Source organism: Telopea speciosissima, chromosome 11 (assembly GCF_018873765.1).
Source record: "Telopea speciosissima isolate NSW1024214 ecotype Mountain lineage chromosome 11, Tspe_v1, whole genome shotgun sequence".
In the NCBI taxonomy this organism is placed as follows: domain Eukaryota; kingdom Viridiplantae; phylum Streptophyta; class Magnoliopsida; order Proteales; family Proteaceae; genus Telopea; species Telopea speciosissima.
The window spans coordinates 23,078,946-23,090,532 of NC_057926.1; the positions used below are offsets into that span (position 1 = coordinate 23,078,946).

The following is an 11,587-nucleotide window of genomic DNA, read 5'->3' on the forward strand; positions in this document are numbered from 1 at the left end:
ACGAGGCCGTTCGATTCTCAAGCTGGGCTCTTCCCGATTTGCTCGCCGTTACTAGGGGAATCCTCGTAAGTTTCTTCTCCTCCACTTATTGATATGCTTAAACTTAGCGGGTAGCCCCGCCTGACCTGGGGTCGCGGTCGAAGCATGTCACAAGACAACACCTTTTCAGGGTTATTAGAACCCAACGTAGGCAGAACACACATGACGTCTAGACTAAATGGCAAAGTGGCTTCAACCACCACTCATCGTGATGCTCACCACATAGGGGGCTCTTTCCTTTGGGCCGACCATACTCCAAAATAGGCCAAACGCACTAGGCCACCACAAGGGCAACAGAGGGTGGGCGACGTGATGCATGATGCCTAGGCAGGCGTGCCCTCAACCTGATGGCCTAGGGGGCAACATGCGTTCAAAGACTCAATGGTTCATGGGATTCTGTAATTCACACCAAGTATCGCATTTTGCTACGTTCTTCATCGATGCAAGAGCTGAGATATCCGTTGTCGAGAGTCATTCATGAGATTCAGATTCAAGATGACACACATCACACCAAAGGTACGATGGCATGCCCATTCCATTATGAATTCCTTGGCACCAACCGTGTCGATTATTGTGTTTGGGTCAATGCCACGGATACACGTGGATCGACCTGACAAGAGGGTCAGGGAGGAGGGGGCTCACACCTCCCCCACACCCTTCCCCCTTGATCCTATGATGCAACTTGTTCACGGGTCTCTCTGCTAAGCAGGTATCGACAATGATCCTTTCGCAGGTTCACCTACGAAAATCTTGTTACGACTTCTCCTTCCTCTAAATAATAAGGTTCAGTGGACTTCTCGTGACGTCACCGATGGTGAACTGCCCACATCGCTGTAATCTGAACACCTCATTGGACCATTCAATTGGTAGGAGCAATGGGAGGTGTGTACAAAGGGCAGGGACAGTCAACGTGAGCTGATGACTCGCACTTACTAGGAATTCATCGTTGAAGACCAACAATTGCAATGATCTATCCCCATCATGATGAAATTTTCAAAGATTACTCGGACCTGTCGGCCAAGGCTATAGACTCGTTCAATACATCAGTGTAGTGCGCGTGCGGCATAGAACATCTAAGGGTATCACAGACCTGTTATTGTCTCAAACTTCCATGGCCTAAACGGTCATAGTCCCTCTAAGAAGCTGGCCGTGGAGGGTACCTCCACATAGCTAGTTAGCAGGCTGAGGTCTCGTTCGTTAACAAAATTAACCAAACAAATCGCTCCACTAACTAAGAACGGCCATGCACCACCACCCATAGAATCAAGAAGGAGCTCTCAGTCTATCAACCCTTACTATGTTTGGACCTGGTGAGTTTTCCCGTGTTGAGTCAAATTAAGCCACAGGCTCCACTCCTAGTGGTGCCCTGCCGTCAATTCCTTTAATATTCAGCCTTGCGACCATACTCTCCTTGGAACCCAAAAACTTTGATTTCTCATAAGGTGCCAGCAGAGTCCTAAAAGCAACATCCGCTAATCCCTAGTCGACATTGTTTATGGTTGAGACTAGGACGGTATCTGTTCATCTTTGAGCCCCCAACTTTCATTCTTGATTAACGAAAACATCCTTGGCAAATGCTTTCGCAGTGGTTCGTCTTTCATAAATCCAAGAATTTCACCTCTGACTATGAAATACGAATGCCCCCGACTATCCATGTTAATCATTACTCCGATCCCGAAGGCCAATGCAATAGGACCAAAATCCTATGATTTTATCCCATGCTAATGTATACAGAGCATAGTGTCACAGACTTAGCCTTCTCTAAGCAACCGTGCCGGCACTTAGCACTCATGTTAGCACTAAGTCAGCCTTTCCAACACTAGCAAGGGATTTGGGAAGAGAACTTTAGAGAACACAAGGGAGAGTTTAAAGAATAGACTTGTATTGTTCTTAGAAAACTTTGAGTACAATGCTTGAACTCACTTGCTTGGTTGGTTGGGTGGTTGGTTGCTGCCTTGGCCAAATGAGGCTACCTCTATTTATAGGCACCTCAACTTACAATGTATGGCTAGGATTTGTACAAGTGTTCTCCATCCAATGGTGGAGCACTTTCTAGCCTAAGGGATTAGAATTTTCCCACCTCCTTTGTGGAGGATTCTAACTCCTTAGAGAAATCTAGAATTCTCCTCCTTTATCTATTTACAATGCTTCTCTAGAAGCTTCTCTAGAAACCTCCTTGACCCTCCTTGATTCTAGAGGTTCTAGAACATGTCTAGACTTCCTTCTAATGTAGAGAGTTCTAAGCCATGGACTTGGTTTTAGCCCAATGTCCAAGTCCAAGGGCTTGCAAGTTAGGCCCGTGGGCCTTTGTTGGGCAGGCCGTGACACTCCCCCCCGCCTAAGTTGGCGACGCCCTCATCGCAACCCTCTTGGAGAACTTCTGTGTATGGCTTGCATGAACGCCTGTATAGCCTCTTTTCATGCAAAGTAGCAACGTCCATTGAGCCACAACTTGAGTCTTCCAGGTTTCTTCCTCATGACCTCGTATGGGCCAGTATATCGGCGAGCCTTCTCCTTAGCTACCTCCTTTAGGGACTTGTCGAGCACTAAGTCCCCACCTTTGAAGCTTGTCGATCGCCTACTTTTGCTAGCCCTTCTCTTTCTCTTCTTCTTGGTCTTGTCTTTGAAAGACCGAGCCACGTCCACCTTCCCCTTAGGCGGTAATTATTTGTGCATCCCTGATGGCTTGATGTCCTTGCATTCATCAAGGGCCTTCTTAGTAGACCTTGCTTCTGCATCTACAAGGTTGTATTCCTTAGCTCCAGACGATATGCCGAGAGTGGAGTCTTTGAGCTTCTTCACATCTTCCTCAAGTCGCATCGCTGTCAAGAGCTTAGCACTCTGTTTGGTCCCTGACATCGTTGGGACCATGCATGGAGCACCTTCCTCAATGATGCAAACCGTGTTGATGAATGGCATGGGTATAGCCTTAACCCTTCTAAGGAAATCCATGCCAAGCACCACTTGATAATCATCCATGGGCGCCACCGACAGATCCACGGTGCCTCTCCACATCCCCATTAGCATCTCGACCCCTTGAGCTATGCCTTGTATGGGACGAGCTTGGGAGTTGACAACCTTGAGCCAACCTCCCTCCTTGGACACCTTAAGTCCAAGCTTCTTTGCCTCCTCCGTTGAGACAAAGTTGTGTGTGGTGCCTGTGTCGACCATGACATGTGTGGGCTTCTCGTTCATGTGCGCCTCCACGTACATCAACCCCTTTTGTGGAGTAGCAGCCTTGACCTTCGTCTTGGCCTTGATAGCACCAAGCTGCATTAGGGAACCCATACGGATCGGCTCTTCTTCTTCACCCTTCTCCTCTTTGGGCAGTCCCTGGCCTAGTGTGGTCCATCACACAAGAAGCACTTGTCCTTTGGCTTGAACTTCTCCTTCTTGTCTAGCCGAGGCTTTCCCTCCTTGCCTGAAGAGGGTTTGCTGCCGCCTTCCTTGGGGTGATGAGCATCAGAACCTTGGTCTCCCCCGCCGTTCTCACCATTACTCCTTCTTGGTTTGTCTTCTCTTTGAAACTCCATCAATGACTCCGCCGCTGCTATGGCCGAAGCAAGATCTTGCATGCCTCGGCATTGTAGTTCTTGTGCGGCCCAGCCTTGGAGACCATCCATGAAGTTGAACAATAATTCCTCGTCAGTCATACTCGGGACATCAAGCGCCAGACTGGTGAACTCCTTGATATAGTCCCGAATAGACCCAGTATGCTTGAGCCTTTTGATATTCCTTCTTTCTAAGAAGGTAGCATTCCCTGGATAGAATTGCCTTTTAAATTCCTTCTTAAAACTATCCCATGTATCTATGGTGCACATACCTCTTTCGATATCTGCATGCCTTCTGCACCACCATAGAGTCGCTGTATCGGTGAGGTAGAGTGTAGCCGTCCGTACCTTAGTAGGTTCATCCTTGAGTGCCATCGCCTCAAAGTATCTCTCCATGTGCCACAAGAAGTTGTTGACTTCCCATGCGTCTCTCTTCCAGTCGAGCACCTTGGGCCTTTGTACCTCCACCTTAGGTACCTCACGCGAGGTAGTGGCTCCCCCAGCCACTGCCCTCATGCACATAGCCCAATCCTCTTGCACCTCATCGAGGCAAGCATTCATCTTGGCCAATGCTTCCCACACCTGCACTTTGAAGGTGGCAAGCTCCTCCTATTGTGCATGCACTATGGTGTTGAGGGTGCTTTATAGGGACTCCTTGAGCTCCCCCGTCTGGCCCACAAGCTCCTCCTTGAGCTCCATCACGTGGCCTTCGAGCTCTTCCCCACTTTGCTCCACAATATCGAGACGTTCCTTTACCTCGGCCGTTGTTAGCTCCACCCGAGCTAAGCGTGGATCCACAGTAGCACCAACATCTACGGACTTGTCCTTGCCTTTGCGCTTCTCCTTAGGATTGGCCTCCCTCCCCCAGGCTTGCTCGCTCACCATCATGTCTAGTACTTTCGATTCATTAGCCATGATGTTGATTCCATAAGTATCTTCCCTTGCAACCGAAGCTCTGATACCACACTTGTCACGGACTTAGCCTTCTCTAAGTAACCGTGCCAACACTTAGCACTCCTGTTAGCACTAAGTCAGCCTTTCCAACACTATCAAGGGACTTGGGAAGAGAACTTTAGAGAACACAAGAGAGAGTTGAAAGAATAGACTTGTATTGTTCTTAGAAAGCTTTGAGTACAATGCTTGAACTCACTTGCTTAGTTGGTTGGGTGGTTGGTGCCTTGGCCAAATGAGGCACCTCTATTTATAGGCACCCCAACTTACAATGTATGGCTAGGATTTGTACAAGTGTTCTCCATCCAATGGTGGAGAACATTCTAGCTTAAGGGACTAGAATTTTCCCATCTCCTTTGTGGAGGATTCTAGCTCCTTGGAGAAATCTAGAATTCTCCTCCTTTATCTATTTACAATGCTTCTCTAGAAGCTTCTCTAGAAACCTCCTTGACCCTCCTAGCTTCTAGAGGTTCTAGAACATGTCTAGACTCGCTTCTAATATAGAGAGTTCTAGGCCATGGACTTGGTCTTAGCCCAATGTCCAAGTCTATGGGCTTGCAAGTTAGGCCCGTGGGCCTTTGTTGGGCGGGCCGTGACAGTAGGCTTGCTTTGAGCACTCTAATTTCTAGTAACAGCGCTGGAGGCACGACCCGGCCAATTAAGGCCAGGAGTGCATCGCCGATAGAAGGGACAAGATGACCGGTACACACCATGAGGTGGACCGATCAGCCCATCCTAAAGTCCAACTATGAGCTTTTTAACTGCAACAACTTAAATATATGCTATTGGAGCTGGAATTACCGCGGCTGCTGGCACTAGACTTGCCCTCCAATGGATCCTCATTAAGGGATTTAGATTGTACTCATTCCAATTACCAGACTTGAAGAGCCCGGTATTGTTATTTATTGTCACTACCTCCCCATGTCAGGATTGGGTAATTTGCGCGCCTGCTGCCTTCCATGGATGTGGTAGCCATTTCTCAGGCTCCCTCTCCGGAATCGAACCCTAATTCTCCGTCACCCGTCACCACCATAGTAGGCCACTATCCTACCATCGAAAGTTGATAGGGCAGAAATTTGAATGATGCATCGGGGGCACAAAGGCCATGCAATCCGTCGAGTTATCATGAATCATCAGAGCAACAAGCCGCACCTTTGATTTAATAAATGCACCCTTTCCAAAAGTCGGGGTTTGGTGCATGTATTAGCTCTAGAATTACTACGGTTATCCGAGTAGCAAATACCATCAAACAAACTATAACTGATTTAATGAGCCACTCGCAGTTTCAAAGTCTGAATTAGTTCATACTTACACATGTATGGTTTAATCTTTGAGACAAGTATATGACTACTGGCAGGATCAACCAGGTAGCTTCCTTGTTGATTCCAATTCTGCATAAAGAACATCCCCCAATTGCAAGAGATAGAATGAGAACCAGGGGGCCGATTTCTTTCCATCCGACTAGGTAACCGACACAGGAACCTTGTCATGCTGACCAAAGGCACTAATAGCCTAAATCACAACCCGCAAAGGTATTTGTGCCTAGTGGTTCAATAGACAAACAAAGAGCCCACTATCACAAGAAAACCCAAAGCCACTCACATGCATCACGTCCACAAACAAGAAATGGCACCACCCAACCAACTTTTAGAAGGAATGAGTAAGACCACTGCTTGAAGGCCCCGCTTAGCATGAAAGATTGAATTTGATTTCCTACAATGAGCAATAATCTAATAAGAGATAACACATCGTATGCATGGTGTTTTGGAAAACATGAAAAATCGTCTATGGTGCGATTTGACAAAACCCCATCAAAAGTCGGCCCACTTGAGGCACCGCGTACGGCATGAGCCAGGGACACAAATAGGTCCATTGATGCCCCCACCTAGGCCATTACCTTACTTTGGGCCCACAATCAACCAAGGCACCACAAAATCCCAGTGGATAGCAACACTTCGATATGCATGGTGTTTTGAAAAACATGCAACATCGTCCTTGGTGCGATTTGACAAAACCCCATCAAAAGTCGGCCCACATGAGGCATCGCTTGCGGCATGAGCCAGGGACACAAATAGGTCCACCGATGCCCCCACCTCGGCATTACCTCAACCTAGGCCGACAATCAACCAAGGCACCGTAAAACCCCACTGGATAGCAACACATCGTTATGCATGGTGTTTTGAAAAACATGCTACATCGTCTATGGTGCGATTTGACAAAGCCCCGTCAAAAGTCGGCCCACATGAGGCACCGCTTTTGGCACGAGCCAGGAACACAATAGGTCCACCGATGCCCCCACCTAGGCCATTACCTCACCCTAGGCCGACAATCAACCAAGGCACCACAAAACCCCACTGGAGGCAACACTTCGATATGCATGGTGTTTTGAAAAACATGCAACATTGTCCATGGTGCGATTTGAAAAAACCCCGTCAAAAGTTGGCCCACGTGAGGCACCGCTTGTGGCACGAGGCAGGGACACAATAGATCCATTGATGCCCCCACCTAGGCCATTACCTCACCCTAGGCTGACAATCAACCAAGGTACTGCAAAACCCCACTGGATAGCAACACATTGTTATGCATGGTGTTTTGAAAAACATGCTACATCGTCTGTGGTGCGATTAGACAAAGCCCCATCAAAAGTTGGCCCACGTGGCTGCACCACAGCGCACATGGTTTCCTAGCGTGGCTGCACCACATCGCACAAGTCTGCCTAGAGTGGCTGCACCACAGTGCACAACGATGCCCAACATAGCTGCACCACAGCGCATAGGGCTGCACAACATGGCTACACCACAGCGCATGAGTCTACCTAGCATGGCTGCACCAAAGCGCACAACGATGCCCAACATATCTGCACCACAGCGCATAGGGCTGCACAATGTGGCTGCACCACAGCGCATAAGTCTGCCTAACGTGGCTGCACCGCAGCGCACAACGATGCCCAACATAGCTGCACCACAGCGCATAGGGCTGCACCATAGCGCACAAGTCTACCTAGAGTGGCTGCACCACAACGCACAATGATGCCCAACATAGCTGCACCACAGCACATAAGGCCGCACAATGTGGCTGCACTACAGTGCATAAGGCTGCCATGGGTGGCTACACTACCGCGCCAAAGGTGCACAACATGGGACCAACGTGCCTTCGGACGGTTTTCTCATGTGCCATGGCTTTATTGTGCACGCACGCTGCCCTCACGCATGCACCATGTGCAACGCTTGGGTGCCCATGCGTGCCACCGAACCAAGGTAGCCACCCCCCCCTCAAGGTAGGTCTTATGCTTTTTGCACTTTTCCAGAAGGAGACATGACCCCCTCCCGAAAAGTCATACTGGGCTATTTTTTGAGCTACAAACATCACATGGTTATGAAAATTGGTAGAAAATTAGAGAAAAGTGAAAGGAACGTTTTAAAAAAAAATTTCATTAATTTATCAATTATATTTATTTTTTTTATTAATTTTTGAGTATTAAAAAATTGAAAAATTCAAAATATTGTGAAAAATCCATTTTGTTGAATTTTTTTCACAAAACCAATTTCAGATGGCTTAGCTAAATGCATAGAATGTCTTGGCAAGAGATTGGATCACTTCAACTTTGTTTAATATTTTTTATAATTTTTTTATAAAAGATCTTAAAAAATTCATCGATAAGTCATATTGGTCTGTTTCTTGAGCTACAAACATCACATGGTTATGAAAATTGGTAGGAAATTAGAAAAAATTCAAAGGAACATTTTAAAAAAAATCATTAATTTATCATTTATATTTATTTATTTATTAAATTCTTTGTATTAAAAAATTTTAAAATCGTGAAAAATCCATTTTGTTCAATTTTTTCACAAAACTCACTTCAGATGGCTTATTAGATAAATGCATAGAATGTCTTGGCAAGAGATTGGATCACTTCAACTTCGTTTACTATTTTTTATGCTTATTTATTGAAAAGATCATAAAAAATTCGTCGATACTAATAATGCTCCTTTTAAGTGCCTAAATTTTACAAAAATACATACTGTGTCCATCAAGTAAATGATTACAAGCATTTCCAAACCAACAGGTTGTTTTGCACGAAGGGAATATAGGATCTGTATTACGTCGTGTGGTCATGGGCACGATGTGCAACGGCCAACACGTACACGTGTGCATCATGAGTCAGCCATGCTGGGCAGGCTTGTGCGGGGCAGTCAGCCATGTTGGGCAGCGATGTACGAGGCAGTGCAGCCATGCTGGGTAGCCTTGTGCGAGGCAGTCAGCTATGCTGGGCAATGATGTGCGAGACAGTGGGCCATGCTGGGCGGCCTTGTGCGAGGCAGTCAACCATGCTGGGTAACCATGTGCGAGGCAATGCAACCATGCTCAGCAACCTTGTGCGAGGCAGTCGGCCATGCTACGCAACGATGTGCGAGGCAGTGCAGCCATGTTGGACAGCCTTGTACCAAGCAGTGCAGCCAGGCTGGGCAGCCTTGTGTGAGGTAGTCAGCCATACTGGGCAACGATGTGCGAGCTGGCGCAGCCACGTTGGGCAGCCTTGTGCATAGGTGTGCCTGCCACGCTAGGTAGCCTCGTGCAGCACCTATGGTTACCACATGTAGAGGCACACATGGCCACAGATAGTAGAGCAACCACAGGTAGGGCATTTAATTTAATTTTTGCACCACACTTGGTGGCACACGCACTTGGTCTACAACTCTGTGGCACCACAGCTTGATCACAACCTAGGCACATAGTCACCATACTATGTGGTGTGATTTGACAAAGCCCCGTCAAAAGTCAACCCATGTGAGGCACCGCTTGCGGCACGAGCCAGGGATCCAATAGGTCAACCGATGCCCCCACCTAGTGTCACACCCCCATCCCTGAACCACGGGGAATGCAATCGAAGCGTATCAATATGCTCTCTAACCACCAGAATCACTGATGCAGTACCCAAGACTAACTCATTCACAATGACAAATAATAGGTAAAAGGAAAGGATTAATATTAATAACATCAGAGTTAGCAGAAGCTAGGTGATAGCATATAAAATATTGTCTATTCAAATTTACCCCTTCATATCAATGGGTTCTAATCAGGATCTATGTATTATCACTGTATAATAAATACACTTATCAAGAAAGGAATAAAAGAATACACCTTTGAATCAGAAAATAGTTTATGAAAGTGTAACAAAAGATGGCCACCAGCCAAGAATCACTGCTCCCTCGTGGAACACATCTCACAGTAGCACTCCGGTCCATGATCCTCATATTCCGAAGTCCATCACTCTTCATGACCTTCCTCAGGAGTCTTGAACTCCGTGCCATCCTACTCGAATGTACGTGCATCAACTAAAAAAAATGATTCCTCGAGGAGTGAGCTCCAACTGAGCCCAATGAGTGGCTAAGCCACACAAGCATATATAATAATAATAATGAATGGGGCTGACTGCAAACCATACATGATGGACGGATACCAAGGTGTCCCATACCACCAAGGTAGACCGTACATCACATACAATTTACAATCATGCTACATGAATGAATGATGATGTATAGTTTTATTGTTATCCACCTAACACACAACTAAGTTAGGTATAGTACTATAGCAACACCTTAGGTAGCATCCCCGACATCGGTACCATAAACAGATGGTATACCGGCGATGACAAACCCGAGTCACGCCTTCCGGAAGCCCGTGATCGGTCTCCACCAAGAGATATACGCAAACCCCAAGTCAAATCCCGTCCTAGCGTTCGGCTCGCCTGTCAAAATCGGTTGGTGCCCGAACTTCCCAGTGGGTATACCCGAATAACGGTCGGAACCCACGGATTTGACCGACACCTAACCCTCGTGGTAAGGGTCATAAATCTTGGTAAACATTTATCCTAGCCAATCCACCTAACACACAACTAAGTCAGGTATAGTACTATAGCAACACCTTAGGTAGCATCCCGACATCGGTACCATAAACGGATGGTATACCGGTGATGACAAATCCCAGTCGCTAGGAAGCCTACCGCATCTTGGTCTCCACCAAGAGATATACACAAACCCCCAAGTCAAATCCCGTCCTGGCGTTCGGCCCAAAATACGGTTGGTGCCCGAACTTCCCGGGTGGGTATACCCAAATAACGATCGGAATCCACGGATTTGACCGATACCTAACCCCCTGTCGGTAAGGGTCATAGTACTGGGTAAACATTTATCCTAGCCAGCATTCACCTATTGTATGAGTGAGGTACACATGTGCATAGGCCAGAGGCCGAGTCTATAGATACCGAAATACGGTCGGCCGGCTATCCTCTAGCCCCTCTAGCCCATACGTACGTATACAAGTACGAGATGTGAATACCGAAGGTAGTCAGTCGGTCACCATCCCGTTTCCACCTAATGCAATTTACAACTCTAATGCAATTTCAAGTACAGCAATCTCAAGCCCAGCACCCACCGGCACTTGGATCCCGCTTCCGAAGCCCTAGATCTACATGCCATGAGTGAGTCCATATTATGGAATCCCCAGGTCCAGCACCAACCGGCACCCGAGTCCCATAACTAAATCCAATACCATTCGCACCATAGTGCAATAAAATAAATAATATCACAAGACAAGAATGTAAAGTCCTATCAACATCTAAACATTTATATCGTCCTATATCTTACCAATAATTATATATTATAGCACACATGCATGAATGGCATTTGCAAGACACGACACACAAACATTCCATAAATTAAGACGTTGCTTAACTCACTCACCTTGATTCTCAGTCAATCGTCAGTACGGAGCTCTTCAAATCGGCGTTCGATGCCAAGTACACTGTCCCATGTACTAATATGCCCCCGAGCCGGGTCAGTCAACCTAAAGAGAGTGTATAACGTGGGGAGAGATTAGTGCCTTAGGGCTAGAAGAGTTGGGCCCCATAAGTTATCAAACAAGGCTAAAATAGGGGACCGGCACATACAGCAAGGCTATATCATGTGCCTGTCCCTCTCGGACTTTCCCACCGGCAGATCTAGGTTCTCAGGGATTGGCACTTGCATGTGCCTATCCATGTGCTT

General features: G+C 47.0%; 2 non-coding genes across 2 annotated transcripts in view; both read right to left on the bottom strand.

The window, feature by feature from the left end:
• LOC122646927 overlaps nt 1–134 on the bottom strand; it is a 3,269-nt gene extending 3,135 nt beyond the window's left edge. The window contains exon 1 of the ribosomal RNA XR_006330729.1: nt 1–134. This exon is cut by the window's left edge and continues 3,135 nt beyond it. This is a non-coding gene — a ribosomal RNA (28S ribosomal RNA).
• A 222-nt stretch (nt 135–356) lies between these two features.
• Nucleotides 357–512, bottom strand: LOC122646948. The gene has a single exon (XR_006330749.1). It is a non-coding gene; the product is annotated as a 5.8S ribosomal RNA (ribosomal RNA).
• Between the last annotated feature and the right edge of the window lie 11,075 nt (nt 513–11,587).